The sequence below is a fragment of the Numida meleagris genome, chromosome 2 (assembly GCF_002078875.1).
Source record: "Numida meleagris isolate 19003 breed g44 Domestic line chromosome 2, NumMel1.0, whole genome shotgun sequence".
Taxonomy (NCBI): Eukaryota; Metazoa; Chordata; class Aves; order Galliformes; family Numididae; genus Numida; species Numida meleagris.
Genome location: NC_034410.1, coordinates 140,484,767 through 140,492,243, shown reverse-complemented (window position 1 = coordinate 140,492,243; position 7,477 = coordinate 140,484,767). Strand labels below are relative to the sequence as shown.

The following is a 7,477-nucleotide window of genomic DNA, read 5'->3' as shown; positions in this document are numbered from 1 at the left end:
ATCTATCTATCTATCTATCTATCTATCTATCTATCTTTCTGCCCGTTAGTCTATCAATCCATTCATCCCAGTTAGAGATCCATCCATCCAGACACTTAACCTCCCTCACGAGCCTTGCAGCCAAGCCCATTCGAGGGTATATCATTGCATCATCCCCTCTTTCTTTTTTTTCTCTTCTCCTTTCTTTCTTTTTCTATTTTTCTGTTTTCTCTTTTTCTTTTTCCAAGCAGGGTTTTTCCAGCTGCTGGCGGAGTGGGTGGAGGAGTGGAGTGGCTCTCAGCAGGGCAGGGGCTTCAGGCTGGCAGCCGAGCCATGCCCCAGCCGTAGCAGCAGCAAGGGCAGCTGCTGGATGCTGCTGTCACGGTTGAGGCTCCCGGGGCAGCAGCGGGCTGGGCTGGTAAACAGCTGTGAAGCGAAAGCACATACTTTATTACGGAAGTTGGCTACTGGCGCTTGTTGCTCTTGTCTCTGTGCTGTCGCAGCTCCGCGTTGGATTTGCAGCAGATGATAGTCTTGATTGGCATCCGGACTTTCCTTGTCAGTGGTTTCAGTGGTGTTACCATGTTCTGCTGGGTGTAGTTAATTGTAAGCCTTTTCAGGCACTGCTCCGGTTCAGAGTACTTCAGTGTAGTGTTTGTAGTGGAGGCGGTCTGTGTACTGGATCTGGTGAAAGAAGAGATTTCACTCTGCAACAAGGATGTGTTGGTTAGTACTTTCTATTCTGTTACAGTTTATGGTTTCCCTATGAAACACTTGCAAACTTGCGTTACCCACTGTCTTACCCACTGTTTTATGAAGCCCCTCATGTCCAGTTTTGCACCCCATCCTCAGAATCAGATTCTTCTTAGGCTCCAGATAGAGATATTTACCAGCTGTGTCATTTTTTTTTTTTTTCATGACTTGTCTATTTAAATAAAACTATGTTTTGAACCTGGAAAGTGCAGTAGTAGATGCATGGAAGAGGTCAATGACAACCTGAAGCTTTCTGTCCAGATACTCTGCTAGGTGTCACACTACTTTGACTTCCTCTGACTTTTTGTCCACTATTTTTTTTTTTTTTTTTTTGGACTCAAGTGTGTCAAAAATATGCAGCTGCTGAAAAATGCACTGTTTGGGGCAAGCAATGGAAATAGCCTTTAAACAAGAGCTGTGAAATACTTCAGATACACACGTATAAGCCTGCCTTGCTCTTTTTAGTCTTGGCTGTTGCAGGCATAATTTGCAGCAAAACTTTGGCCAGAGGCATTAAACTTGTGCAGTTTGAACTTGGCTCTGGAAGCGTGTTTTTAAAAATCTTGTGTTTTCTTAACCAAAGTCTAACAGAGTTTGACATAGAATGACTGTGTTCTTATCACGAATACTGAAGTCAACAGCAAGCAGCTAATGCTGTACTCTGTCCTGCGCACAGCAAGAGCTTAATGACTGTGGATAAAATGTAAAACAGGAATAGATGCAGAAAAAATGAAGTACTCCAAAGTGCTTGTACAGTCTCCTGGGTACTAATAAGCACTGGGGCCTTCAAGAAGAATAATTCATCAGTGGATTCAGGAGGAACTGGTGTGTCACTGGACATACAGAGGTATCTGGAAATTACTGGTGCAGTGAAAACAGGTTTTAATGTGGTGTTGAGAGACGACTTCAGAATTGTATGGTTTCTGAACCTGATATTTTTCAGCATAAACGGAACAGATGCTGTGGCATAACGGTTTGGGGAACTGCAGGCTGCAACTTCGGAATGTGAGTTCCTTGAACTTCAGTTAGGCAGTCACAGAATGGGCTGGGTTTCACCTTGAAAACTTTGAACCAAAATATCAACATTAAGTGAATTGAGAGATGAAATAATTCCTTGAGATTGGGCATACTCTGGAGTAGTTGGCCTAAAACCAAGCTAGTGGAGGGGAGTCTGGGAGGTCTTGCCGAGCTGGGATTTTCATGTATTTCTCTTCAGAAAAGAGATTTATGTACTGATGCCCTTCATTCATTGATCACTTCACCCAAAGTGGCAGCAGGATAGAGATGTTGAACTGTTAGGTGCCCAGGGAATTCAGCAACAGCACAAGAAGTGATGTCGGTGTCCCTGCTGAGGGAGTGCTGTCACATGTGCATGCTGCTGTTCAGGAATCGGCACCTTCACCACCAGAAACCTCCTTAAGTTGTGCTGTTTTTCCCCTGCACAATACTGGTTTTTGTTCTTGTCAAAACAGAAAGGGGGGCTAAAGCCATGACAGATTATTTGGGTAGATCAGAAGAATGCTCAGTGTGAACGGCAGGATTCCCCAATTTTCTTTGCTTGTAGGAGGATATTATGTACTTTGAGTGTTCCTTTTTACACTGTGACAGCTACATAGGAATATCACAGTGCACCTTGGGAAGCAGTTTGGCATGGGAACCTGGTCATTAAAGATAGTTCTAAACCAGATGAATAGTTTGTTCTTGTAGTTCAGGTGGGATTAACAGTGAACTGATGTAAGAAAAATTATTTGATTCAAATTTTTAAACCAAAGTGCTGCATTTGTTTGACTGATGTTCAACTTCTCATGACCAACTTAAGAGATTTTGGCAAACTTTGAACTTCCCGTAGAAAACACTGTTCTTTCACTTAACCTTATTAGAGCCTGAGACCATGTTGCACTAAAAGTGGAGTGTATATGTAATGAGATATTTCCTGCATTTATTGCCTCAAAATGGACAGAGTGAAAGAAGTTATACAGATGGGTGAAACTGACATGAAGTTCTTTGGAAAGAAGATGACTACAAACAGTAAAATTCTCAAAAATAATACAAACTCTAATTATAGTAGTTCAGCAGCAGCGCTTACATCATGCACACAGATGAAAGCTTAAGGCAGCAAAAGCCTTTTTGCTGTCAGGAGAAATACATCCTGGGAAAGTAGTGGCCTGTATTAGTTAAATCCCAGCAGTATGCAACAGCAGCAACATTCTCTAGTTGCTCTGGTTTCACCACTGGAAAGGGAAACTGCAGGAACCAGGAGATGATGACAGGTGCAGCAGCTGCTTGATATGAATAGTGATGAAATAATGGAATCATAGAATCACCAAAGTTGGAAAAGATCTCTGAGATCATCCAGTCCAACCATCTGCCTATCACCAACATTTCCCACTAACCCACATCCCTCAGTTGATTCTTGAGACCAAGTGAGACTTCCAGCTGACAGACTTCATTTGCTTCTGGCTTAGAAATCTCACAGAAGCGCAGAAGAGCACAGTCTGTCCTGTCAGTGATGCTGTTTCTCCTAATAAATGGTATTGTATGTCAATTGCCCTTCAGCTGCAGCTTTTAAGTGAGCATTTGTAATTGTACCTATGCACAAAGGTGCTGTCCCTGTCACCTTCTTGGTGAAGAACTTTCTAGACTTTTGCATGGGGGTTTCCAGCAGATCAAGGAAGCAGCAGTTGCCCCTGTGCTATCTGTCAAAAACTGCCTGAAAAGTGGTTAGTATGTGACTTTCTAGCACAGGAATGTCATGGGAAATATTCTGAAACTGTTTAAAAGCCTTGGAATACGGAATTCCTGTTTTCAACTTCAGTAATCTGTGTTGCTACCGATTATTAAAAAGCTGGGTTAGGCCTCTTGGAAATCAATGGCTATTGAACTTGTTTCTCTCAAATGGTGGTGTTTTTTCCTATCTGTGTCACTTCCAGAGCTCTGGGTAACTTCAGTGGGGCCAGTCAGCGGGAGGTAATCCCTATTGTTAATTCCCTTTAACTGCGGAGTTGGAATAGCAGTAACAAGCCATTCACAGCTTCACTCGGATAGGTGATCATGTATCATTAAAGAGTTATTGTGACATAATTAAATTCAATTCAGAGCATCTGTGAGAATCAGTGCCATTATTTGCCATGTAATTAAACACAGAAAGTGCTTAGAGAGTAAAGCAAAAGAAAGTAAAAATTATCCAAGTTTCAGGCTCAAATGTGCAAGCTCCTATGTTGACAATGAGGGAGATGAGTTTAGTTTTACTTTTAGCTAAGGGCTGATGCAGAATCAGGCCCTGTTTTGTTTCCAAACTGGCATGGGAGTGTTGTCTTTGGATAACACCCAGTGGTTTGTTGTCAACGGGATGTTCTCCATCCAGCGGAGCTCCACAGTGTGCGTGTGGATGCACAACTGGACTGCTTGTACTGATGAAATTTTCCGCAGCTACATCTGTTTGTATGAAGCAGGATGTATGTCAATTTTACTGCTCTAATTTTGTGTGGGTGATCACGTTTCCTATGTTTCTTTTGGGTTTTGTGCTACTTCCTTTCAGTTAATTGTCACAACTTTAATATATCTTTTTCATCTGTCAGTCAGGTTTTTTTCTCTTTATAGCTGCAAGTTGGTCCATGCAGATCTTCCTTTTCAAGTCCTGTTTTTAAAATTGGATATTCAGTACTTTTTCAAGCCTTTAAATGGCTACTTCCTCACTGAACTAAGTATAGCATCAAAAGTATAGCTCTTGTTCCTTCTTTTCTACCATGCCTAAGACCAGTCTGTTAGTACTGTACGGATGATGTAAAACTTAATAGAAAGAGCAAACCTTAGAAGCCAGCACATCATGAAAACCTAATTAATTAAAACAATTTTTTCACATACTTTCAAGGCTCTCCTGATGTTTTCTTGTTGCTGTTGTTTGTTTGCTTTGGCATTTATTTATTTACTTATTTAGTCACTTCATTACTTAGTTATTTGTTTCCTTGCCATTTCACCATTCTTATGACTTCATTTCTCTATAGAAATTCTGATGTTTAGGAAGAAAAAGTAAGTGATAGGGATCTTAACTGTGAAGTCCTTGAAGAAGATTCTATAGATCATATAATCATAGAATTGTTTGAGTTGGGAGGGACCCTTAAAGGTCATCTTGCCCAGCTCCCCTGCAATGAACACCTACAGCTCAATCAAGCTAGATGGAAGCAATGGTGTTCAAAGTTTAAGATCTGTAATATACTTTATGTATAGGAGTGTATTTAACAGTAGGCACAAGGTCTAATGGGAAAGTAGCTAGGAAAGTAGAATAAAACTTTTAAAGGAAATCTTATTTGTTAACAGAGAAGCAGACATCCAGACAGGAAATGCACTATTAGAGGAAGGAAGGATTACTCTTGCTATGAGTTTTTGGTTTAACTTCCTTCAGGAAGCTTGTATGCACTTAATCAAGCTAATGATGTCATTTTCTTACTGCTAGGATTCTTGAGTACTCTAAATATATTTTCTATGTATTGTATGTAGTATATCCCTGCTAAATTTTAGGATGCGTTTGTATCTTTTGACAAATTGGAACTATACTGGATTATGTGATTATTCTATGAAATAAAGACATTGCTGAGTTTAGTGATTACCCCTTATATTTTGGCATGTTTAATCTTTCCTAGATTATTTCATTTAAGAACATCACACATTTTTTCTCCCCCATGGAACATACTGCATTTTTTTTAAGTTGTGTGTAAAATTAAAATCCCAATTACGAATGGCAACATGTGCCTGGCTAACTCCAACCTCTCTTACAAAGAAAGTCTGGAAAGTGATAACTTGTAATTCACTACTTGATGCAATAGATGTTGACCTGGAGTGTGGATGGATAAGGTGTTGCAAAATGTCATCTGAGGATGAAGAATTGCTTTTTCATCATCTTGATGCAATTTGGAAGTTCTTATTAAGACCTTAAGAACTTTGTAAGAAACAAAAGAGTATTCCAGCACTTGGTGCTAACATTAATACTAACCCACTGACCTCTTACCTTGTGATACACGCAATGGTGTGTTCAGCCTGTAGGACAATTATTTTGTATCTCTAGATGTTGAGGCTTGTAGACAATATTGCTGTTACCCAAATCTAGCCCTGAATAATTCAGCATGTGCTAATGATTAAATTTGGGTAACTTTATAATGGCAATTCCCTGGGAAGAATGAAAGTTGTGTCCTTAACACAATGTCCACTTGTGCAAAGTTCCAGTCCTGGAACTTTCAAGTTCAAGAATGCTAAAGTTCTTCCCAGGAAAGTTCTTTCTTTTTCCAGAAAGAGTGAAAGCTCGCAGGAACAAAAAGATATCCATAAATTATATTTTTCTACTGAAAAAAACAAACAGAAGCCATCGGACTCTTGTCACGGAAAACTTCATCCCAGACATTTTGGCAAGGATTATAGAGAACTTATAATAGCAATGAGCAAGCAATTTTAATAGCTGGTAGAACAAGTAGTCTATGAACTCAGAAGCTGTAACCCATATAGTACGACCTAATGAATAAATGTGAATTAAAATACCTCAACAACCTAAGTCTTGTTGTTTTGTATTTTGATTACTTATATTTGAAACATCAACATGAAAATGCAAAATCAAAAGAAATCACTATGTGTTCGTAAGGGTGAAGTTTAGAGTCCAATAACATTCTTCATCTCTGAGTATACTATGAGCGTGTCCCTTCTGGAATAATCTCAGCATGTTTTTGCCTCTAACTTGCAGAGAACCACCCACTTTTTGAAGTAGTTGCAGCTGGGCAGAAGCTATGAACTGTTAAAACATGGCAGATTGAAAATAGGAGGGGGTGGGGTGCATAGCCTGACACTGGTGAGCTGCAGGAACAATAGACTGTTTCTTGTCTGTTTAGACTGCAGTCTTTGTGGCAGAAGCCGTCTCTTTCCATGTAATGAAATGCTTAAGATGTCTTAGCAGTATTCATTTTTGAATCTGCCCCCAAAGCCCAGCCTAGTGCCCAGGTGTCAGGGTTTGTACTTTGCCTTTAATTTTTGCTTTAATCTTTGCTTAAGACCTGTATGTTTACCCTCAGTTCAAGGAGTAGTAGGAAGGATGTGGGGAAGGATGCTGAGAGGATTCTAAGAGTGCTGGTTCAGTGAGAGGAGACATGCTGGCCTGGTGGTGTGGGAGAACAAGGCCTGGAAGACGTCTGCTTGCTCTTCTCTCTTTTCACCCTGTGGTGCCGCCACTCATGACCTGGAGTTGTTTAAAGCAAAACTTTGGCAGCAGAACAAATGGGCATAATGAATTTCTAAGTAAATTCCAACTGCCACTTAGATGTTGAATTTCTTCTCACTGAGGCCCTGGGCACTGCTACTGCTACACTGGACCACCACACCCTGCAAGGAGAGTTTGCTGCCATGTCAGCACTGAACAGTGGCTGCTTGAGGAGGTGGGTGGGAGTAACAGCACTGTTTGGAGCTAAAAAACACTATTTTGTGCAAATATTAAAAGCACTAGTATTTTTAAGCTTTTTGGAAAAAAAAAATCACATTATTGGAGACTTTACTTTCCGCTGAGATTTCCACCAGTTTGAGATGGTAAAGAAACATGAATTTTAGAGAATTTCAGGGTCTACCTTTCCTGGACTTGAGCTATTATACTTTAGGTTATATTGCAGATCACTGCAATAGGGGAAGAAAAAAAAACAACATGAAGACATCGCAAGCTCTCGATTTCTGTGCCAGCTATTGGCTATTATATTGTGGAGGAGGCAGGGGTGTT

The 7,477-nt window shown here is 40.3% G+C and overlaps 1 protein-coding gene across 2 annotated transcripts in view; it reads left to right on the top strand.

Moving 5' to 3' along the window:
* The window catches only part of NDRG1 (N-myc downstream regulated 1), a 39,239-nt gene that overhangs the window by 270 nt on the left and 31,492 nt on the right, over positions 1 to 7,477 (top strand). The window lies entirely within an intron of this gene.